The sequence below is a fragment of the Camelus ferus genome, chromosome 17 (assembly GCF_009834535.1).
Source record: "Camelus ferus isolate YT-003-E chromosome 17, BCGSAC_Cfer_1.0, whole genome shotgun sequence".
Classification (NCBI taxonomy): Eukaryota; Metazoa; Chordata; class Mammalia; order Artiodactyla; family Camelidae; genus Camelus; species Camelus ferus.
The window spans coordinates 10,559,335-10,584,293 of NC_045712.1; the positions used below are offsets into that span (position 1 = coordinate 10,559,335).

At 41.9% G+C, this 24,959-nt stretch overlaps 1 protein-coding gene across 1 annotated transcript in view; it reads left to right on the forward strand.

Moving 5' to 3' along the window:
* Positions 1-24,959, forward strand: part of TAFA4 (TAFA chemokine like family member 4) — a 146,219-nt gene that overhangs the window by 72,920 nt on the left and 48,340 nt on the right.

Here is a 24,959-nt window from a genome sequence, read left to right on the forward strand (position 1 = left end):
GGGGGACAAGTGTTCCAGGAGGAGTAAGTACCCTGCAAGTGTGAAGGCTGGTGGGGACGAAGGAAAGGGCTAGGGAGCTAATTGGAGTGCGTACTGCACTTCCCAGCCCTGCGTGGGAATGTAGGGAGTATTGGGCCTCTTAGGCCGTTGGGAAGACTTTGGCCTAAGACTTCTACCCAATCTCAAATGAGATGCAAGATCTTGGAGGGTTTTGAGCAGGGCCGACAGTATCTGACTTACACTTTAAGAGCATCACTCTGGTGGTGTGTTGATAAGTGGAAGGGAAGAGCTGAAGCAGGGAGATCAGTTAGGAGGCCACTGAGATAATTCCTGGCAAGAAGTATGGGTGTCATGGAGGAGGGAAGGAGCAGGAAAGGTGGCAAGAACTGTGTAGACTCTGCAAATGTCGGGAAATGGAGCCAACACACTTTTGCTGACAGATGGAAGGTTGATTGTGAGAGAAAGAGAGGGATCAAGGCTGATGCAAGTATCTGGGGCTTGAACAACCCAAAGGAAGGGGTCGCTGTTTCTGAGATGAGGAAGTGGATGGGAGGAACTGGGCATTGGGGGGTGGAAGTGGAAATCAGCAGTTTGATTTGGGGTATGTTGAGCTGAAAGGCTGATCAGCCGGAGATGTCAGCAAGGCACCTGGCTGCATGGTGCTGAAGGTCAGGTGGGAGGATTCGGAGGGTGATGGTGATGGAGTGATAGCAGCTAGGACTGTGTGCTTATTATCTGGGTTGTCTGAGTGCAGTAAAGCACATTCTTTTTCATGTGTCTGAATTCAGAACCAACTGATACATTAAAATAAAAACTGTACGGTTAGAGAATTGAAATGTCAACTCCGTTGCTGATAATGGCAGGATGAGAGACTGTGGTTTGGGGTCTGTGGCACAGTGGACTTGCCTGTACTTTACTCTGAAATTGGGTAGGTTTTTCTACCAGGCACGGTGGAGGTGGGCATTTTCAGGGGTGGGTCCCTCACCTCATGGAACCAAGCAGATCTGAATGTTAGCCTTTGCTCAGGTAAGAGATCCTAAAGGACAGACTTTCGAATGCCCACTTCCTTTACCTTAAACTTGCAGATTAGGCAATTCCGTAAGTGATTCCATTCTTCCTCTAGAAGGAGGCCCCTGAGGTTTGGGAGGAGAGGTCAGGGTGAACATTAACTCTCGCTAATGGAGTGTAAGGGGTTGGGGACACGTATCTCCCCGGCACCCATCTACCTGGATGGTACATGCTTGACACTAATTGTTTCAAGTGATCTTCACATTTTTGTCACCATCTTCCAGATGAAGCAACTCAGGTTTAAGGATGCTCCTTTCCCTAAGATCGTAGAGCTCAGAATGGGAAGAACTCTGTGTGCCTTTGATGCTAGTTGTTTATTCCTCCTTTGTGTTTTGAAAAGAAATGAACTGTCAAGGTGGGGATCATTTTACTTCATTTTTTAAGACTATAGACGTGAAAGCATTTGTGTTCTGTTATCATTGATAGAGTGCTCACAGTGGATGTCAGTTAAGAGAAACTTTTATTCCAAGTCACAAAAGAATTAAGAAAAATAGTTTTCCCCACCTTATTAAATATTTAGTTTTCCCCACATTAAATATTTACATGCAATTTAACAACAAAAAAGAACTATTCCTTGGACTATTCATTCATTCTTACTGGACTTACTTTTAGGAAAACTTTTTAGTCTCAAGTTTTATTCCCAAATGCTTGAATGCTTTAGATATTCAAAACAGTCTTTACATTGGCCTTTTTGACTGGGGCTCCTTAGATAGACATGCTACTATAAATCTGGGTGCTATTATTTCATACAAAGTTGGGTTTCAGCCATGGAAGATTCTACACTCTGGTCTCTGCATACATCTGCCGAATCTGAGTATTCTCTGGTCTTTTGAGGAATAAATGTCTTCCTTTAAAATGGAAATCTTTGGAAATAATACAGAACCTGTTATTTTTTCTTATACCTGCTTGCTCTCCTGTTACTGAGTAAGAGAGAGGTTGGAGTAGAAAATGACAGAGTCTTCAGAAGGAAGCTAGGTTTTCTTTATTCTTGAGCCTTTGCAGACTGCACGATGTCTCCTCCCCTTCCCTTCCGGGGGATGCTCTTATACTGGATCCCTGCCCTCACATTCAGATGAACACTAATGCAGGCTCACTGACATGATTTTGTTTTTTTGCATCCGCTCCACTGAATAAGCCTTCCTCTTGTCCCCTTTTATGGACAAAGAAACTTGCCGTAATCCATTATTTGTGGTTCCACAGATAGTGGCAGAACTAGCTGCTCAAACCTCGGCCTTCCGATTCCAGAACCACTATTCTGGTCCCGTCTCTCCTCCTCTCTTCAACCCAAATAAAACTCTTGGCTGAGCCACGCCGTGATTTCTGCCCGACAGCCCTCACTCACCTTTAAAACCCTCTGTTCTGCACAGCTCGCTGCCTGTTCTGAAGGTCCTGCTGGTTTGATTTGTTCACTGATTACAAGCCCCATTGTGACGCTGACCTGTAGCCTGGGTCACTGACTGTGTCCCTCCCTGCTGAATGGTCACGTCTGCAGTGGTTGATTTCTACTTATTACATCTTGCATCCCTTATGTTGTGAACTGTTGGTGAGCAGGGATGGACACCTCTCTGTATCCCCAGTAGAATCCAAAATAAAGCCTTGCACCAAAGAGAAGAAATGGTCATTGAATTGTCCTGAGATTCCTGTGGAAGGACTGAGAGATACCGACAGGCTTTCTCTTCAAAGTCTGCATTTTCATCCCTATGTGTGGTGGGCCCCAAGTTTATAGAAGGATCAAGAAGCTGCTAGGTGAGCCTCTCCTTGTGGCCTCCCCCTACTCTGAAGTATGTGCATTAAGATAAGATTGATTCTGGGTAAATAAAAGTACATCTTAGTGACTGACCCAAGGACATGCCAATGAAGGCACCAGGCCCCCGAGAGCCATGAAAGAAAACATCAGACTTTGCATCCAAGTGTAACTGAGAGCCGGTCTAGTGAGGATGGGGCAGCAAGTCTGGGGGGTAAAGGATAAAGGAGTCTGGATATACAGCATCTGATTCATAGAAGGCACCCCAGACATCGGTGGCTAAGAGGACTGGATCCTGTTTCTGACCCTCTCTAGCTCTGTGACTTTGAACTCTGAACTTAAAACCTCAAACTTGTCACCCGCCATACCGAAGATGGTATTTTCCAACGCATGGGATTCTTTTGCCATATACAGCACACCTGGAAATACAGTCAGGGTAGCAGAAAGAATCATGGTTCCCCAAAGAGATGCACATCTCCATCCATGGAACCTGCGAGTGTGTTATTTCCCATGGCCAGGGAGACTGTGCAGATGCAGTTAAATTAAGGATCTTGAGCTAAGGAGATTATCCTGGATGATCGAGTGGGCCCTGTGTGATCCCAAGAGTCTTTGTACGTGAAAGAGGGAGGCGGGGGTGTCACAATCAGGAGATGTGATGATAGGAGTGATGTGACTGCTGGCTTTGAAGATGGAAGAGGGGGCGGTGAGCCATGCAAAGCAGGCAGCTCATAGAAGCCAGAAAAGGCAAGGGAGTGGCTTCTCCAGCTGGAGCCTCCAGAAAAAAACTAGCCTGGTCAACACTTAGATTTTAACCCATTTAGACCTGTTTTGGACTTACGACATCCAGAATGGAATGATAATGTTTGTGCTGTTTCAAGCCACTGAATTTGAGATAATTTGTGTTGTAACAGTAATAGGGAAAAAATACAGTAAGTATCCATCTGTATTGTGGTTGCTGTTGTTTTTAATATTTTTTTTTTAATTGAAGTGTAGTTGGTTTACAATGTTGTGTTAGTTTCTGGTGTACAGCATAGTGATTCAGTTATACATATTATATATTCCTTTTCATATTCTTTTTCACTGTGGGCTCTTAGAAGATATTGAATATAGTTTCCTGTGCTATACAGTAGGACCTGGTTGTTTATTTTATATATAATAGTTAGTATCTGCAAATCCCGAACTCCCAATTTATCTCTGCCCACCCTCTTCCCCCTCCTGGTTACCGCAAGTTTGTTTTATATATCTGTGAGTCTACCTATGTTTTGTAAATAAGTTCATTTGTGTCTTTTTTTTAGATTCCATGTATGAGTGATATGGTATTTTCCTTTGTATTTTTTGGCTTACTTAGAATGATGATCTCCAGGTCCATTTGTGTTGCTGCAAATGACATTATTTTACTCTTTTTTATGGCTGAGTAGTATTCCATTGTATATATATACACCAAATCTTTATCCAGTTATCTGTTGATGGACATTTAGGTTGCTTCCACGTCTTGGCTATTGTAAATAGTGCTGCTGTGAACACTGGGGGTGCATGTGTCTTTTCAGATTAGAGTTTCCTCTGGGTATATGGCCAGGAATGTGATTGCTGGATCATAGGGTAAGTCTATGTTTAGTTTTTTTTTGAGGAATCTCCATACTGTTCTCCATAGTGGCTGCACCAAATTACATTCCCATCAACAGTGTAGGAGGGTTCCCTTTTCTCCACACCCTCTCCCTCATTTATCATTTATGGACTTTTAAATGATGGCCATTCTGACTGATATGAGGTGATACCTTTGAGTTACTTAAATCAGTTACTTTTCCTTTCTAAGCTTTGTGTTCTCACTGGTACTTAGGTACAGACACTGCATCACCCCACTTTTGGTTCTTTTTCTGAGCTGTGTGCCCCGTGGTAGCACATTATGTAAAGCCTGTGGGCCATTCTCATGATTCTCTTTTTAATTCATAAAATAAAGTCAGTGCTCCAACCAGGAAAACCCATTATATTGATTTACACTTACCAAATATTAAAAAACAAATGTGCGTTAAAGTGATACTTGAACTTTAGTAACCCATTAAAAAAGACTTTGTGGCAGGCCTTTAAATCTCCTGTACTTGTGAAGTAGTAATGAGCATAAATGGTATTTCAGCACATCTACAAAAACTGAAATGCGAGATGAAAATATTCATGATTTCATTTGGTGATAAAATCGCAGGTACCACTGACAGTGTTGCATTTCATTGTCTCATCATTGGAGGAAATCCTAGATTTCAGTTCGATGTTAGTGGAATGAAAGTGTAACTTTTTTCCCTCCACCTTGGTTCATTTATCATGTCCTCTGACCCCCATTCTGACTGTGGACCCCCTTGGAGCCCAAGGACCTCAGATATGAACCCCTGGGAAGGACATCGTGAAGAGACCACAGGGGAGTGTAGTGAAACTTCAAGATTAATACTTACATCAAGACTCAGTGTATGTATTCTGTAAATCCTTGGGGACGGAAGGGGCGATAGGGCTGTTGGGATGGGGAAATGACTGCTTTGTTTCATTGGGAAAGGGCGAAGCCATTCTTGTATATCCAGCTGAGTTTATTTGGGCCTCATGGTTTGAAGCATCATTTGTAATGCTAACTTATCAGGAGCGAGGACCTAGCAAATAAACAATTGTAGGATGGGGAAGGGTGTTCAGAGTGAAACTCTATATGAGTAAACCACTGAAACGCAATGAAAGGAAAGTGTTCTAAGTATTTCAGTGAAGTTGCCTCTTAAAGGTAATTTTGGATACATAACAGTGGTTACGAACATTTTCTTGAAGAATGAGTTAGACGGTCCAGTGAATTGTGCTGACCATTGTCACTGAGCAGAAGTGAGCTTCAGCCAGAGTTCCTAAGACAGGAGCTCACTGGATAGCATATCAAAGAGCTTATTCCGTGACAGTTTTAGGCTTAAAGCTGGTACCTGGCTTTGCACAAAATAGGCATGCTCATATTTGTCAAATTGGTTGGGCTGAGTAACATTTTACGCCCTATTCACCATTTGGATTACATTTTTGAAAAAGTCAATATGTATTTTCACCGGATAATTTAGAAAAACAGTGATGGCTGCCTCAAGTAAACAAGTAGCATTTCGAAGCTGTGCACACCTGCCATATAAAAAGAGCGAGCATAATACATCTTTATTTTGTTAACACAAGACTCAGTGGGATTGCAAAATTAATGCCAGTAGAGCTTTTCTGCAGGCGGTTTCCATTGCGGGTTTGCTGGAGGAGAACTCACAAGTATCTTTGTAAGTGATGGATTTGACGGCCATGTCTTGAAATAGAAGACAGAGAGCAGTTAGGTACTTAACCATGGTGTAAATGTGTCAATATTTTCTCATTTTCCCCTTGGATAAAAAGTTTCATAGGGGCAAAACACCCGAATGAAGTGTAGTTATTGGGAAGATGCCCTTATGAATTCATTCTTTGTGGCGAGGTTTAAAATTCAGGATGGCAGTGAGTTTACTGTGAGGGGTGGTACCTGCAGGATGCCCATAATTCACAATGCACAGTGCATCCAAGACTTATTTTCTCCTGGAAAAAAAATCAAACAGGGTCCTCTTCCTGGTTCATAAATCTCCAGCCATCGTATCTTATTGGTTGCTTTGATGCTGTGTTCATTTCCTCAGGATTATCTCTAACAGCTCAGAGTTTGTGTTTACATTAACAACACAGTATATGCTGGCAGCGGTTCAAAAATTACTGATTTTTGACCATGTTTTTTTTTCAGCATCAGTGAATGTATGGATGACATTATTATAGATTAAAAAAAAAGTAATTTGTAAGTACTGACTTAAAATGACAGCCACAGTAGTGGGTAAAATAATTTGCAGAATTGGTTTCCTCGATAGTAACAAAGCCCGTACAGCTGCAAACCAGCTAAATTGGTACCTTCACACGGCGTGGCACAAACTGTTTAGTTCCTGTGGCTCACCAACTTTGAAATTTAATTTCTCACATTTTGTTAACTTGTGAAGTGTTTACATTGTTTCTAATTTTGTACATATAGCAAGACTTTGACAATATTTCATATCTTTCTATATCAAATTCATGTATTTCAGAACTGCCCAAAAGAAGCAACTGAATTATGCTGGCAACAAGTTATATTTCTAGACAAATAACTCTGTACCCCATGCTGTTCTGATGAACTTTAAATCCATGTCCAAATTATTTTGTTGTACTAGAATTTCATTGCCTTGGTAAGCTAAATTCACAAGCTGGCAATCCAAAAGAGACATTATTGGTTGTGGCATACTGATCAACTGTGCTTTTAACTTGTCCTTTGAAAGGTACGTATCCACTGCAGTCATCATGCCAGGATAGAGAACGGGCATACCTAAGAGATAACGCAGGTTTGTTCCAGACCACTGCAGTAAAGAAAATATTGCAATAAAGTGAGTTACATAAATTTTTTGGTTTCCCAGCACATATAAAAGTTATGTTTACACTATCCTGTAGTCTATTAAGTGTTCAGTAAATAGCATTATGTCTGAAAAAATATACATACGTTAAGTAAAAGAAACTTTATTGCAAAAAATGCTGACCATCATCTGAGCCTTCATCGAGTTGTAATCTTTTTGCAATAGTCACATCAGAGATCGCTGATCACAGAGCACCATAACAAATACAGTAATAGTGAAAAAGTGTGAAAATTACCAAAATATGACACACAGACATGAAGTGAGCAAATACTGTTGGAAAAATGACACCTATAGACTTGCTCAACACCGGGTTGCCACAGCTTCAATTTGTAAAAAGTACAATGTTTGCAAAGTGCAATAAAGTGAGGTCTGCCTGTATGTACAATGGCTTGTTGCTGACCGTGGAATTTTTACTGCACTCTAGAGGTATGAGGGTATTCCTAGGAAGTGATCACTAACTATGCAGGTTGATTCAATTGTTGATTTTTAATATTATTTGAAAATATTTGTTGCCCGTCCCCTTCTTGTCTCATTGACATCATGTTTGGTTAAATGGTTTGCTTTATTCAATGAAATCTGAAGTGGAAGTGACACGTGTGCCTTCTGAGCAAAAGCTTAACAGTTAGTGGGGGTTCCCATGATCTCTTTGCCTTCTGTCCTGATGAGCAGCAAGGTTCCACATGAAAGTTGCTCCTTTAATTTGTGTCCTGGAATGAGGTGACACAGCCAGAGCGTTGCTGATCTGCATCGGACATTGTTCACGAGTGAGCAGTAAACCCTCGTTGTAAGCTGCTGCAATCTGGGGGGCTGTTTGTTATCGTGGTGTAACTTACCCTCTTCTGATTTGCTGTGCCACACGCTTAATTGCTCCCTCTAGGTTTTTAGAGGAAGAAATCATCAGTTAGGGCTTATGTAAGGGATTTGAATTGAATCATAAAGGGAAATGTAGTGTGTGGAATGAGAGGTGAGAATGGGCTTGGTCACAGGGAAACTGGAGAGGGTAAATGTGTGAAGATGGGATTTGGGACTGCTTGTGAACTACTTAGGGGAAAAAGCAGATGACGGTGGCTCATTCAGAGGGCTTGGGTAGGCAGTAAAGTATTTTGGGAGGTAGGTGGGGTCTAGATGGTGAATACTTTAAAGCAACTGGAAGTGGAAGTGTCTGAATAAGCTTTTGGAAGCTTTTGAATAAGATAAAGACATCAGTAATGATGATTTCAGGGTGACTGTTACTGCAGCAGGTTGGATGGGGGGTCACGAGACAGGGGGCAAGAAGTGTTTCCAGTGGCCTTACCTAGGTGGGAGGGTGGAGGGTCCAGGTCCAGCTGGAACCTGCCACTGGAAGGGCCATTTTTAGGGGCTTACTCATGGATGTGAACGGTTCCATCTTGTGATAAGCGGATTTTCTGGTATTTTCCTCTTCCTCTGTTCTGACTGATTTCCCAGCCCCTTTCTTTTTGATCCCAGTAGTTTTCAAGCCCATCAGATCCAGTCCTCTTTATTTCCCCCCCTGTTAAATATTGTACAGCATCTCTTTGACTGTTCTAAGCCAAAATTCACAAGTAATATAATTTACTTATAAAACCCTCCAGTATGATGTCTGAGTCTGTCATAATGGAGAAACAAAAAGGAAGTGAAAAATAATCTGTAGTTCCGTGTGTGAATGCTCGGGCACCACAACACCAGAGGACACAAGAATGTTGTCAGCTACTTCAGTTCTTTGTAGAACCTCTGAATGCAACAATTTCAGAAGCAAATTGGCAAGGTGTGTTGGGTTGTAGAGCTTCAGACAGAGCAGTCTTGTGTAGGTGTTGGAAATGAGACAGCGAGCGTCCCGATGACAGATAGCGATCATGATGGAGTGATCAGAGCTCAGGAGGACAAAATAGGGGCAGGCAGCCCTTGAGGATCCGGTCTCAGACACATCCCGGCACCTCTGAGAACCTGAACTTTGTCAGCTGTACCAAAATCAAGGACACCACCAGCTGTTTTTAGAACAACACCCCCAGCTGCAACCGTACGGTCTCAAGGTTCCCCTTGTAGCTATGCAACCGCTCTGCCCCCTAACCCGTCCTTGCTTCACAAGCACCCTTACTTCTTCCAGCTGCAATCAGAATTCTTGACAAACAGCTTACGTAACTAACCACGGCCTTGCAGGTTTTGCCTTTATCACTCCGTTTTGTCGTCTAGTGGAACACAATTCAAGTGCTCCTTGAATCTGTGTCTCAGGCTGCAGCCCTAACAAACCCCAGATAAATGCCTCATCATCTCAGTTATCTTCATCTCTGAAAATTTTGGTTAACAATCTCTTGGCAAAGCTCTGAATTGCAAAAAACATGCCTCCCTAGATTCACATGTGGTGCACTCTGCCTTCATATGCAAATCAGAGTCAGGCTCTGAGCACTGATACTTACAGATTTTCACCTACATGAGTGTCCTTGCAGGTGTTAAAACTCACGCAGACTCCACGACAGTTCATCATTGTGCAGGACTTCAGTGGTCCGGAAGTCAAACATCGTTGTCTCTCCGGTTCTTGTGACAAACTGAAAGGCCTGTAGGTTTCCAGAACTTCTCACTGTGGGCAGTCTGGCCCTGAGTTGGGAATTACAGCTTGTCAGCATTGCATCTGCTTCCTCACTGTTTCTGCTGCATCATAACTTCAGCTTGCATTTGCCTTAACAGGCCTCCCTACAGACAGACAGACAGACAGACAGACAGACAGACATCAAGAGCTATCAGCTTCAGCTGCCATCACTAACGCCCTTTGTTTCCTGGTAGTTTCTAGTTTAGGTTCTCAGGGTAGAAGACCATAAACCCAACTTGGTGTTGGTTTTTTTTTTTTCAAAGGCCAGACCAAAGGTCTTAGTCACTAGCAGCTTGTGGACCAGTTGTCCTAGCCCCAGTCAGCTGTAGCAGATGAGAAGCAAGCCCATGGAGAATTGAGCAGGAGCAGAGAGCCAGTCAGCAGGCATTGTGATTGACATGTGGGATGCGCTCGCCTCTTCTTGTCCATCGCTAAGGAGGAAGCACATTGAGTGTAGGGACTACACTTGATTCCCTCTCTTATTCCCAGCTCCCAGGGTAGTTCCTGTTAGCACTCAGTGAACAACTACTGAGTGAATATTGGTGACATTTGTACATCATCAGTATCTTGTAGACACCTGGCCACGTCCTGGTGGGAAGCTTTTTGTAATAAAAGCATAACCACAGAGTATGTAATACGTGGTCCAGATAAGTAGTGTGGAAAGGAGACTAAATGGCTATGTCTTATTTGTTCTCCTTCGAAATGTCATTTGAATTAAAACATTTTTCTTGTTTGTTGCTTTTGACAATTTTTAAAGCAGGCAATGATGTGTGGAAACCAGTAGCAGAGTGTCTTCTACCTACTAGTGAATTTGAGGACAACTATTTTGACTTGGAAAGAAAATGTCATATTGCCAACTTTTTCTCTGCCCCCTGGTCATCAGGGCATAAACTGTGAAATAAAGTACTGCTCAGGTCACCGGCAGATGGCTTTTCTACAGTATTGAACATGTTACTAAGTGCTTCAAGTCATCCAGATTGAAGACACCTTTACTGAGTTTGTTGCTTCGGGATTATTTTATATGTACCTGTATCCCCTTTATGTATTGATTATTTGGAGACCATGTTCTTAGATGTCTTTAAGTATAGATTGGTAGTTCCTTTAAATGGTTGAATTGAGTTCACGATGTTTCTTAGGGAAGTGGGCCAGGCCTTGTATTTTATTCATGGTTTAATTATACTATATATAAGGTTTAAACAACACGCGGAAGTAAGAGTCCTGTAAGGCTCTCAGCTTCTTGAGGGCAGGAATCTTACCTGTTGGGCTTTGTAATGTGTCATGAGTCATATCCCTCTTTCTTCCCATTGACTGAACCTGTTGAAAAATAAGGGAGCAGAGAAAAAACAAAATACCAACTTTACCTCTGGTAAGACACGGTCGAAGTATGAAGCTTCGACCTCAAGCCCAGATGGAGGTCTTGATTGTTCCCTCCCCACCCAGAGTTTCCTCCCTGGGACTCACACAGGGCAGAACAGAGAGCGCCCAGCAACCCACGTGCAGCACCAGGGCGGTTCATGGTCTTTGTCGTCCTCTTGAATGCAGAAAGCACATCACCGCGGCAATTGTGAGTAAATCAACCTTGCCCAGGACAGAATTATGAACCAGGGATTTTGTTCTCTCATTATTTCACCCATCAAATAACTTCCTCCGTTTCCCATTTGGAGGAGTGAATGTGAGAAGGCAGCAGTTTCAAACCAATTCTGTGGAAACACAGGGAGAGGAGTATTGTTCTCTTTAAATTATTCATCTCTGTGTTTCTAGTTACTAGCACAGGACATAATAGGCGTTAACAAATGGATGGGTGGACCTCACATTATTTATTTACTGAAACCTGGTAACTACAAAATACTATGGCTGTAGCAGCCGTAGGTAGAAAATGAGCTACCTTCGTAATTCATCCATGAAGGGGATTTTCAATAAAGATCTCTTTGGATGGCATTTCAGGTACTCAATTAGGTAGACGAGGACAAGGAAAAAAAAATCACAGGGCCTGGAGAAGGGTGGAAAGTTACACTTAAGCTGCAGCAAACCATCCTATTAGAGTTCTCCTTTGCAACGTGCAGCCCTTCATCTGAATAGTAAGCTGCGGTTTTGACAGCAGGTTTCCGATGAAGAAAGCACTTGAAGTTCTATTTCAAGTTCTGTGTTGTGAAAATGTGGTAATTTAATTGAAAGAAAGGCTAACTTCCTTGCCATGTAACCTTTTTTAAAAACTGCAATCTGCGTGACTGCTGCATGCAAAAGCTAGGTGATGTCTCAGATGTTGTAGTGTGCTTGGAAACTGTACCGAACGGGGGTAGGATTCGCATTCTTCCCTAGGTGTCAGACGGTCCTCTCTGTGCTCTGTGTTGTTCAACACTGTTGTGTTTTGGCTTCTCTTCAAGGCAGAGCACTTCTAGGACTTACATATTTATGATAACTTCAGGCCATCTGCTGCTCGACTACTATCAGAATGAAGAAGAATTTTCAACTTAAACAAAGCCGTACTCATCACACCAAAGCACTTGCCACAGCATTTATCTTCCAGTGCACTAGCTTTTGTTGTTCTAAGCTCACGTTGAGTTATTACTTGCTGCCTTTTTTTTTTTTTTAAAGAATTATCCTTCCTGCCACCAAAAAAAAAAAAAAAGAAAAAAATAACATGCTGCCTTTTATTTCTGGGCCAATGTACAGGGCTCTAAATATGACAGAGATTCATTTTGACCTTCTGATTTAGCATGTAAATTAGGGTACTTGAAGCAGAAGGCTCCATATTTTCTTCTAGTTCATGTGTGATGCCAACAGATTGGTCTGAATCAAAATGGAACACTTAGAAGCAGATAGCATTTGTAAAATGTCAGTCGGAGAAGGCAAAGTCGCATGTAAAAGTTAGTGAACTGGTGGTATCAATTAGAATATTTTCAACTGTTGCTTAAAACCACTGTTACCATTTCGTGACAGAGTAAAAAATAGTCATCTCGATCCTGTTATTTTGAAAAACCTGATGAACATAAATGTGTATCAATATTCCTTAATTGCATTTACCTGCAAAAACCCCCCAAAGCTCCCAGTGGCTGGTTTGCATCTTAGACTTGTGCACACTATAGATTTCTGGGCTCCGGGAAAAAAAACCGCATGGAATTTTATGTAAAGGATTGAATGATAAAGGGAATAGTTCAAAATTATAATTTCAGGGTGTTTTTCCCCATCTATGAATAGGCTTTCCTTTTATTTTATTTTTTTTAAATAGGAGGCACTGGGACTTGAACCCGGGACCTCATGCTGGCTCAGCATGCGCTCTGCCACTGAACTGTTTCCCTCCCCTCTGAACAGGCTGCCTTAATTCTCTAGATTAGAGGCTGGCAAAGTATGGCTCTTGCGCCAACTCTGGCCCGCTACATCTTTCTGTAGGGCCTGTGAGCCAAGAATATGCTTCACATTTTTACATTGTCACATTTCAGATGGTTATGTAGGCATTGATTTAATAGCCTGGTTGTTGCTGCTTGCACCTCAAAGCCTAACATGTTTTCTCAAAAGACCAAATAGTAAATGTTTGCCAACTGCTGATCTGGACTATGGTGATAAGATTTTGCCTAACTGCATTGCTGTAATAGATAAGCAGTAGGTGAAAAATGCCTTTCTGGGTCCCATTCGTGTTGTGGTCAACAGATAGCATATAGCAAGCAAAGCACCACTGCAGTTTGTGCTGTGAGTGGAGAAGCTTGACCAACTAAGGAGCATCTTAATCCCAGCTTTTCCCATAAGCTGCTAAATAGCCATCAGTGGGGAAGAGATGTGAGTGGTTCCCAACCTGGACCTGCGTGTTCCCCACAAAGGCTGCCAGAAATGCCGCAGAGATTCTGGAACTCACTCATGCCTACAGGGTGATGGTCAGTTAGGCAAGGGCAGAATAAAACTGGGATAAAAAAGCAAAACAGTCATTCGTCCTAGTATTTTGGCCAGTGAGGACATGGGTGTGAGTTTCACTCAGAAATCTACATGCCAGTGAAAGTGCCTGAAAACAATATTTATTAAATTTCCTGTCTCCATAAAGAAAAATTTACGTCCCCTGAGGGGTGGGGAGTACTTACGCAAATCAGTGCGGGGGGCTCTCTTGCGCCAGGCAGCTGTGGCCATTGAACACTTGGAAGCGCAGTTAGCTTTGCAGCGTGGAAGTGGGGACGTGTCTCTTCTCAATGCTTGCCACACGTCCATGGCTTTGGTGGCAAAGCTGACATCTCGTCATTTTGATCTCATGGCTTTGCCCTCTCCTTAGCCTTAATTTCAGTTCCACGTCTCATTAATAATGATTCCAACTCCTTTCTTCACGTGGTCTATTTCTCATTTAATTTTTGGAAGATGAACCTGGCAGAAGAACTTGCTTTTCGCTCTTCCTTTAAGTTGTGACAAGTCTTTCAAACCCGCCTTAATGAAATTCTTCAAAAGCAGCCTTTGCCTGCTGGTGCCAGGCCCTGGAGAGCTGGAGGCAGGTGTGGAGCCAACCTGTTAGAGAGGTGAGTGTGAGCTGGGAGGCCCAGAACTCACGCTTCCTGAGTTGGGCAGGTTGCCCAGACACTCCATGGCTCCCCTTTTTCCCCCTAGAAGCAAAACTGTGGAGCTGAACAAGATCCTCTCCGTGCTTCCATCTGTTTTGAAAACTTTGATTCTGTAAGTGACACTAGGTAAGAGTGTGTATAGGAAAATTGGCTTTATCCCACAAATATAATTGCCTAGAACAACACAGATGGATCATTTTAGAGTTCCAGAGGTGAGAAGTCCAAAAACCAAGGTGTCCGCAGGGCTGGTTGCTTCTGGATGCTCAATGGGAGGATTCATTTCCTGGCTCCTTCCAGCTGCTACAGGCTGGCCCCCTTCCTTGGCGTGTGGCGTCTCATCGCTTTACTTTCCTTCCCTCTGCCTCCCTTGTCACATCATGTTCTCTCAGACTCCGAGCCTCCTGCTTCCTTCTTACAGGGACCCTTGTGGTTACAGTGAGCCCATCACAAGAATCCAAAATAATGTCCCCATTTCAAGGTCCTTAACTTAGTCACATTTGCACAGTCCCTTTGCCAGGAGAGGTAACGTTCACAGGTTCTGAGAATTAGGACCTGGACGCCTTGGGGTTGGGCTGGGGCAGGGCATATAACTGACATGTCACTGATAAAAACCCAACAGTTCCATGTTGCCTCGAAAATGAAATATTTTCAGGATGTCTTTCTTTAAAAAGTAGAACAAATGAGGACTATAATAAAACAGATCACCATTTCCTTTTTACCCTGATTACCAATGACACATTTAAACTTAATTATAAGAGCCATGTTGAAACGTGAATGTACATATTTCATAACTTTCCTTGGTCTGACTTGGTTTTGTATAATTTAATTTTCCTAGTTTTGCTTTTCTGGAAAAGGATGTTTATGATTTTATTCTTGTAAATGGAAGAATGCAGTTTTCCATCTTTCTGTGCAGGGAAAAACCTGGTTCTTCCCTGTGTGCCTCCTTTACCTGCACAGAGAACACCTCACTTCTGACACTTCTGGTCACCACACCATACCAAGCCATCCTCTGTGACACCAACTGGGTGTTCCGTAACTTAAGTCAGTTCTGACACTATCTTCCCGGAGATAGGGTCAGACCTCACTGGTTAAGTGCTCAGTCCCACAGGACTCCCCCCCATCCACCCCTACACACACTCAGATCCCAGTTGCAAACCAACTTTTTGACTAACTGGCAATAGATTGGAGGTTCCAACAACCCTCTTCCTGGGTTCATTTAATTTGCAAGAGCGACTCCTAGGACTCAGGGAAACACCTACATTTATTAGTTTGTTACGGGGTGTGAAAAAGGATGCAGATGAATATCCAGATGGAAGAGACATGCAGGGTGAGGTATAGGGAAGGGTCACGAAGCTTCCATGCTCTCTCCCAGCCGCCGCTCTCCCGGCATCTCCACGTATTCATCAACCAGGAAGCTCTCCGGACCCTGTCCTTTGAGGTTTTTATGGAGGCTTCATTATATAGGCACGATTGATTAAATCATTGGCCATTGGTGATTGAGCTCAGTCACTAGGCCTTCTCCCCTCCTTGGAGGTTAGGGGATGGGGCTGGAAGTTCCCACCCTCTAATCATATGGTTGGCTCCACTGGCAACCAGCCCCTGGCCTCTGAACAGTCCAAACGTGACGTTATTAATGTAACAAAAGACACCTTTATCACTCTCATCACTTAGGCAATTCTAAGTTTTGGGGAGCTCGGTGCCAGAAATGGGTATAAAGACCAAGTATACGTTTCTTATTATAAATCACAGTATCACTATTCTATATATAGATTTTTAAAATATTGAGTAGCACCCCTATGTTCTTTTTGGAACCAGTAAGGTATCAGAACCCTCCAGTCAGGCCTTTGTTCTTCCACAGTTTGGCCAGTTTTTTTTTTCCCCTCCAGCTCTGTCCCATAATCACTGACCTCTAAACCCCCTGCAACCAACATAATTATTTAAGGTCTGGAGCTTTTATAAATTTGCTCATACAGGTCCTGATTTTACTTAGGTCTCTTTCCGAGTGGCAGAAACTTACCCAGTTGGTCTCAGGCAAAAGGAGAACAGGGTGGCTCTTGTGAAGGCAGAGCTTGCGCTGTTTATAGCTTGACTGAGCGTCAAACGGTAGTGCCAAGGCTCAGTTTTTCTTTGTCTTTGCCTCTGCTTTCCTCTGGATTTTATCTTTATCTTTAGGTTCCATGTGGTGGCAAGATAGCAGAAGTAGCGCAAGCCTCACATCCCTTGGAGTTTCAGTGTTGTGGGATGGAGCAATACACTCGTCAGATGGGTGTAAGTGGGTTAGCTTTAACTGCGTCTGCTCGGGTAGACTTGAACTCAGCACTAAACCAATTACTGTGACATGGGAGCAAATGCAAGGCACTGACATCGCAGGTCTGGGTCATGGGATCTGTAACTGGAGCTGGAAGGTAGGGTCCCACCTGAATCACAAGACTGAAAATGGGAAGGCCTTTTGCTGAAGGAAAGTCAGGCTCTTACTAGCATTGAAGGCAGCAGATACTGAGTGCCCCCAGGTTAGCAGCTGATGGAGCTGTCCCCCCTAGAAAGTCTTCTGCCCTTTCTGTTATTAGCATCTGCATCTATTCTTTAACATCTAGCTAACGTTTTACTGCTTATCTGAGTTCCCCCCGCAGTACTCCCAGCACAAAGTGATCTCGAATTTACCTGATTATTTGTGGAATCCATCCGTTCATTTATCAGAACATCTAAAGTGTGTTCATCTCTCAGACCCAGTGTGCTGAGCCCAGAGAGGTTGATTCTTTGCTCTGAGGGACTGAGGATGTAGTGGAAGAGACGGGCATCTCCCAGGTAGTTGTAGGTGTGATGGATGTTGCAGAAGGAGAAATGTTGGGAGAGTTTAACAGGAACACGGAGCCTGAGGGTTCTGAGAGGGCCTCCATGATGAGGTGTTACTTACCGTGAACCCCGGAATTACCTAGATGCAGAGGAGGACAGCATAGGATAAGGGGAGTGGAATACTGTAACTGAAGGAAGCAGAGAGGCCCAGAAGCTCTCATGTCCCAGGGGTCTCCAACTCCTGTGTCTAGGATGATGAATAACTGAAAGAAGCTGGCCAGGACTGGGACAGTACATGTTGGCAGGGCTGTGACTCAAAAGACTGTCTCAGGTAGCTTTGTCATCTCAGCTCCATTCCAGGTTGCCAGATCTTCTGACTTTTCAAGAGTTTTCATTTCACCTTGGCCAATTCAAAAATTGTGGCAATGATAAAAAAGAATGAAGTAATGCCATTTGCAGCAGCAACATGGATAGACCGAGTCTCATACTTAAGTGAAGTCAGACAGACAAAGACAAGTGATAGAATATCATCTTACTTTTATGTGGTATCTAAAAAAAAAGATACAAATGAGCTTATTTACAAACCAGAAACAGACTCACAGACATAGAAAACAAACTTATGGTGACCAAAGGGGAAAGGGGTGGGGGAGGGAGAATTTAGGAGTTTGGGATTAACAGATACACACTACTATATATAAAGTAGACAAACAATAAGGACCTACTGTACAGCACAGGGAACTATATTTGGTGTCTTGTAATAACCTATAATGGAAAAGAATCTGAGAAAATATATATATATATGTGTGTATAACTGGATCACCGCTGTATACTAAAACTAGTGCAGCATTGTAAATCAACTATACTTCAATTAAAAAAAAAAGCCCTAAATCTTTCACTTTTCTATCGATGTTAAAAGTTTTTTTTTTGTTTTGTTTTGTTTTTTGGCACTGAATTCAAATTTGAAAAACACTGTGTGGACAAAATTCTGCTGGCTAAAGTGGACCTGTGTCTAGTTTTGCTACTTCTGCTCCACATGAATCTGTTCAGGCCATTGAAACTTGCAATCTCTGGACCCCACTCTCAAGAAGTGCTAGCTTGAGATCTTGGGATGAAGCTTTGTTATCCCAGCTTTTCACGCGTGTTCCTCCCATGAGATTCTTACGCCGGGATTTTCAAGTCCATGCTTTGAGAAACACCATTGAAGGGAATGAGAGAAAATCAGGATGACTAGATGATAGAGCTTGAGAAGGAAAGAGAAGCAGAGTGTGGTCCCATAGGCTTTGTAGGATATGCAAGTAAACTTTGGATTTTATCCTGAGTTTAATAGGAAACCCTTGAAAGTTTTAAGGAGGAAAGCGAGAATGTTGTGCACTTGATGCTGGCTTGTGAAAGTTGATTGTTCCTTTTTCAGAATTCTTGCCAGCAAGTTGTTAAACCGTTGGTAGCTTGAAATCTGCTGTGGTGGGACTGTTTACACCATGGAAATGGGCAGGTGACACAAATCACTCTTCCTGCTCTTGGGATGTTTGTAAATAGTTACCGCACACCATTCAGTGTGTTCATCAAATATATGCATATATGTATATGTGTATAAATGTGTGTTACATATATTTAATATATAAAAATTTATATGTACATATTTAGTATATAAATATATTTAATATAGTGTAAATATATATATATAACATACATAATCTCTATGTACCTATATATGTACACACATACGCATGTACTTTGATAGCTCAAGCTGGCTGCATTGTGGAGAGTGGACTGGAGAGGGCAAGAGGGAAGATGATAGTTTAGGTGAGAAATTATGGTGGCAGAGGAAGGAGATGAGTATTGTATAAGTGCTCGCCTCCAAACTTACAGCTTAAAACAATAGCATTCATTCAGTGCACAGTTCTTCTGGACTGTCCTCTGGGTTTGTGGTAGGCTGTTGGTTGGACTGGGCTTGCCTGTGTGTCTGTGGTCGCTTAGAAGGTCAGCTACGGGCTGACTGGTCAGGATGGTTCCACTTACTTGTCTGCGGTCGGCTGGCTGCTGGCTGGGTGAGGGGGCGGCCCTGATTCAGGTGTGTAAACCCTGCTTCTCCATGGGAGAAGCTAGCAAGTTGCATTGCCAGGGCGTAGATGGAAGGAGGGGAAGAACCTGTGGCCAGCTGCAGCCCACTGAGGTGGACTTAGGGGATAGCTGGGAGACAGTGTTGCCAGGACTGCTGATGACTGAGCGTGGGAGCTGAGGGAGCGTGCTATTCACGTGCTCCCAGCCAGAATATAAATATGGGACCGAGCGCCTTCTAGGGGGTAAGAAACTATTGTCTTAGACACATACATGTTGTCTAATTAAGTAAAATCATCCTCTTCTCAACTTTGCCGCCTGCCTGAGTTTGGCCAAGTCGCAGCACTAGTTTTGCTGCATGTGGAATATTATTCCATGTTCTTCATTTCCTTACAAATAAGCTGCTCAGAACTTTCCTGTTTCATAAAATCCTACCTCAAAAAAAATCTACACACCCTGGTTCTTTTTGCTGTGATACATTTGATAATCATGGATGTTGAGGCCTTCTTCTTTGGCCTGGGTCCTGTGTGTGTGTGTGTGTGTGTGTGTGTGTGTGTAGGTCAAAATGCTTTACACAACATACAGGGTTGTGATGTCCATTGTTACTCTCAGATCCCTCCAGTGACGGAGTAGAGAGGCTAGTGTGCTCCACGGGGTTGGGGTCTTTGCCACCCAGAGCCGTATGCCCGGTGCTTGCATCATGTCTGACGCACAGTAGTTTTCAAATACCTATTTGTTAAAAAAGAGGATGTATTCTGTATTTCATAGACCCACATCTCTGACTTTCCTGTCTAAACAAGAGATGCAAAATCATATCAGGAAACCAGCTTCCACTCGAAATCCACTTCCTTCGGCTCCAGGCTCTAATTCCTTCTGGAAATTCCACATCTGGAGAAACACTTCTGCCAGAAAAGTGTGTTTCATGATTATTCTTTCTGTTACCTACCTGCTGTTCTTGTCCAAATCATCATAAAAATCTAAGTGTGTTTTTAAGTGCTAGTAAAGCAGTTACAGCACTGTGGATTTAAGTTTTCAAAATGAATGGTGATTTCCCTATTGAAACATAAACATGATTCAAAAGCTCGGGCTTAGTTTACACTTTGTAACTCTTGGTGGACTGTGTATTTTCATCTCTATCTGTACTTGGTTCTGTAGTAGCTGTGCTTTGGTTTTTCTCTGTCTTTTTAACTTTTTTTTAAACTTTTTTTTATTGAGTTATAGTCATTTTACAGTGTTGGGTCAATTTCCAGTGTAGAGCACAATTTTTCAGTCATACATGAACATACATATAGTCATTGTCACATTCTTTTTTGCTGTGAGCTACCACAAGGTCTTGTATATATTTCCCTGTGCTATACAGTATAATCTTGTTTATGTGTTCTACATGTGCCTGTCAGTATCTACAAATTTTGAACTCCCAGTCTGTCCCTTCCCACCCCCCTCCCCCTTGGCAACCACAAGTTTGTATTCTATGTCTGTGAGTTCTCTTTGTCTTAATCATGGAGCCAGTTCCTATTACTCTTTGCCTTAGTGGTGTTAAGTAAATGATTATTAAAGATGATAAAATGAATCAGATCCATTGGGCCACGTTCAGTAATGGGATTGCAGCCTGCTTTCTGAGGTGTGGAGTGTGTTTACACCCCCACCCCCTGATTCCAGGTGATTAGCAAAAGCATCACCTTGGCTCTCAGTTAACCCTGGTAACTGTAGGTAGACCTAAGCTGTTCACTGAGATCAAGACATCTCAGTGAAGTTGGAAAGAAAGGTGGACTTTTGAAAGAAATGTACAGGAAGGGGAGGGAGGCATGGAAAGTGGGAAGAAGCGATATGGAAGTGGAAGGAGGTGGGAGAGCAGACCAATGATCAATTGAGGGGAAGAAGAAAAAGTCACGTGAAGGTCAGACTGGACCCTGTTATTTTTATTTAATGAGAATGTGCGTCTTTAAAGTTACCTGGGGTTACTTTGCAATAATGTAGCTGACACTTAACATGAGTCAAATACAACCATCTTTATTTACCCTATAGCTTTTCAAAGTACAAGGGAAGAAAGGAAAACAGCCAGGGTAGAAAATACACCCCCCTCCCCGGTGTTAGTGATTAGTGCTCCAGGAGGGGGTAAGTAGAGGGAGGGAAATGACACAAATTAACTGGTGCTGTCTCTCCAAGGCTAGTATTCATGGACAGTGACTCCTTATATCATGAAATCTATGTTCTCATCAGTGGCAAAATAAATCATCATATGCCCACCAAGGTTTGGTAAAAGATCCTAGAATTTTCAAGACTGCCTTTTATTCCCAAGAGAGGTGTTTAAAAAAAAGGGGGGGGGGTTTGCACAAGTCAGGATCCTAGCAGCTCCTCGGGGGAATAAAAGGTGTTTATGTCCCATTGATTCTGACACCTGCCCACTTTTAAATGAATCATCAGAGACAGAGTGTAAGTGGAGCAGCTTCGTAATTCCAGTGTCTTCACTTTTTTTTTTTTTTTTCATTACGCCATTAAACACAGTAAGGCTACATCTTGAGTTATTATACAGATCAGCAGGTAAAGAGATGGCATTTTCTGAATTTCACTTTATCTGATTTGGAATCCCTCTTTATGTGCCTACATTTGATTCATTGTTACAGAGTGAATTAAACTTGCATACGAGATGCAGTTTTTAAAATCCATAACTCAAGCACAGTAATAAAAATGCAAGCTCCCTTTAAGGGAAAAAAAAAAAAACAAAACAACAAACCTGGCTCAAAGCCTCCCTGGTTCCTTTTGCGAGGGATTGTAATTGTTACTCTGTGAAGTTCAGCTAACTGTTACAGGAGAGCACTGGTTCATGCTAAATGTTTTTAATGTTCTCTTGCTCAAATGTAAGCTCAAAATTAAAATGCCATTTTTGCCATTTAGCGTTATGACTCATCACTGCTTAAGTGGCAGTTGGATTTCTGAGTCGGGCTGCCTAGCTCTGAACCACCAAACAGGGCTGCCTGTCTGAAACAGTTTGCTGCAAAACCAAACCCTGAAACAAATTACAAGCAAGCAATTAAAACAGAAGGCGCTTTTCAGTAGAGCAGCATCTGCGTGCAGTTACTTGGCCCTGTAGTCTCTCTTTTTAAGAATTTAATTTTTTAAATTGAAGTATAGTTGATTTACAATGTTGTGTTAGTGGCCCTGTATTTTCTTAATTATGCAATCTGTTCAGTGGAATTTAAAAACAATAGTCCAGTCTCCTTTCTTATTTAGTAAACTTTGGGGTCATGCCCGTGGAGCGGCTTATTTTTCTGAATTGAATCAGACGATCTAATTCGAAGATCTGTCTCCCAGGGTGGAATTTGGGTAAGTCAGCTTCTACTTCCCTGAAATGAGAGAGTGACTAACTCCTCGTATTTGCCTGCCACAGTTGAGATGCTTTGCGAAGTCAAGAATAATAAAAGCAGAAATATAGGAAAAATATAATCCCACTATTAAGAGACAATATAACCCTTTGATCCACAGAAGCAGTAGCTCAGCTGCACAGGGATAATAAAGAGAATGAGGAGGCTTTTTACCTGCGTGTAGATGGCCATCAATTTAATAGAAATATGAGAGTATCAAACTCATTTCATTTTAGTGTTTGAGATTCTGCTTGAATTTAAGATGAAAAGTCTGAGTTTCATTAGGAATGGAAGCAAAGTTATATCTATCTTCTGAACACATTTTGTTTGTAATAAGTGGCATTTCTTTTAATCTAGTTAATTTGAAAACATTTTAGACTGAAAATTATTGCTGCATGAAGAACAATGATTATAAAATGACACGGGCAACTTTAGAGCAATTTAGGAACCTAGAAGATTTTCATCAACCAAAATCAGGGCAAGAGACAGCATAAATCAATCTGATTTTTTTTTCATGAAACTTTGAAAGCTTTGAAGGGATTATCTTTGGGGTATGAGTGCATCATATTTTGAATTTTAAATAGACAATGTTATCTCAGTGTTAGAAAAAGCCCTTCATTCTATTGTCTGTTGTAGAGGTTTGCAAACTTTGTCGCATGCTAGGAGCATCAGGGAAACTTTTAAAATTCCTGATGCCCGCCCCATATCCCAGACCATGAGATCAGGATTATGTGCCATCGAACTTGAAATTTTAATTGTTTCTTCCAAAAATTTTCCTTGACTTATTAGGGAAGAAAATGATTGTCAATAGGTGAGTCCACATATGTAATTGTAGCGAATGTTCTCAACCAGAAAATAGAAATAGGATTATACTTGATATTTTTCCCTCCACTTATGAAGATAAGGGTTTTTTTTTTTTTTTGGTCCATCAATCTCTATCCTTGATAAGCACTATTTAATGATGTGGTATCCAGCATTTCATTTTATGATTAAGTGAATTATCTTGCAAGGATGGATGCTGAAAGTGTCTTAAGAATAATTAAGATGGCTTAATACTTAAGAAACTCTAGACAACTAATGAAATTCATTGGTAGGTTGTTGAATTTTGAAAGTACTTTGACTTTTCTGCTAGTCTCAGGATTTTGTTAGGATGTGAATCTCTGCCTTAGGCTTCAGGGGTGTGATTGACAGGAGAGATTATAAGCTGGTGGCTTGTAGGATGTGTTTGGCCCAAGTATGTGCTGCACAGTGTTTCAGTGTGGGAATATCATGTCAAAATCCTAATTCCTAGTTTTGAACAAAGTGTTAGCATATCTTGCTAGATTAAGCAGATTTGACAGATATATACAGAACATTCTATCCCAGATCAACAGAATACGTAATCTTTTCAAGTGCACATGGAACCTTCTCCAGGTTAGCTCAAATGTTAGGTCACCAAAGTCGGAATAAATTGAAATTTGAAATCGTATCAAACCACAGTGGTATAAACTAGAAATTGGTTTCAAGAAGAAAACTGGAAAATTCAAACGTATGTAGAGACTAAACAACTTGCTACTGAATGGCTCAAAGAAGAAATCAAAAGAGTAATAAAAAAATACCTCGAGACAAGTGAAAATGGAAATGCAACATACCAAACTTATGGGATGCAGCAAAAGCAGTTCTAAGAGGGAGATCATAGCAATAAATGCCTACATCAGAAAACAAGGAAAATCTCAAATAAACAACAGGAACTAGACAAAGAAGAACAAATGAATGCCAAAGTTAGTTGAAGAAAGGAAATAACAGAGATCAGAGTGGAAATAAATAGAGTAAAAAGACAATAGAAAAGGTCCATGAAACTAAGTGCTGGGTCTTTGAAAAGATAAACCAAAGGAACACAAGAGACTTCTACAAAAAATTACGCCTAGACAAGAGATGCTCCCATTTGTTTCTGCAACTGGTTAGGTTATATAGCTGCTTCTCTCATTTACTTTATAGCCTTTGAAGCTTAAGATTGCTGCTTCACATGAAGCAGGGTATAGTTTTTCTCTTGGGTGTCTGGTTCTTCTGATGGAAACAGAGCCATATCTTTTCTTCTCTCTCACCCCTTTCAAATGATGGTATGTTCCAAAGAGAAATACCATTCTTTGCTGTATTAATTACCCAAGGCTGCCATAACAAAGTACCACAAACTAGGTGACTTTAAACAACAGAAATTTATTCTATCATTTCTGGAGGCTAAATGCCTGAAATTGAGGTGTTGACAGGGCCGTGCTCTCCTTAAAAGCTCTAGGGGAGGGTCTTCCTTGCTCTACTTTCTGGGTAGTCCCAGAAAGGTTGTCCTTGGCTGGATGCTGCAGCATTTCCATCTCTGCCTCCATCATCACATTCTGTGTG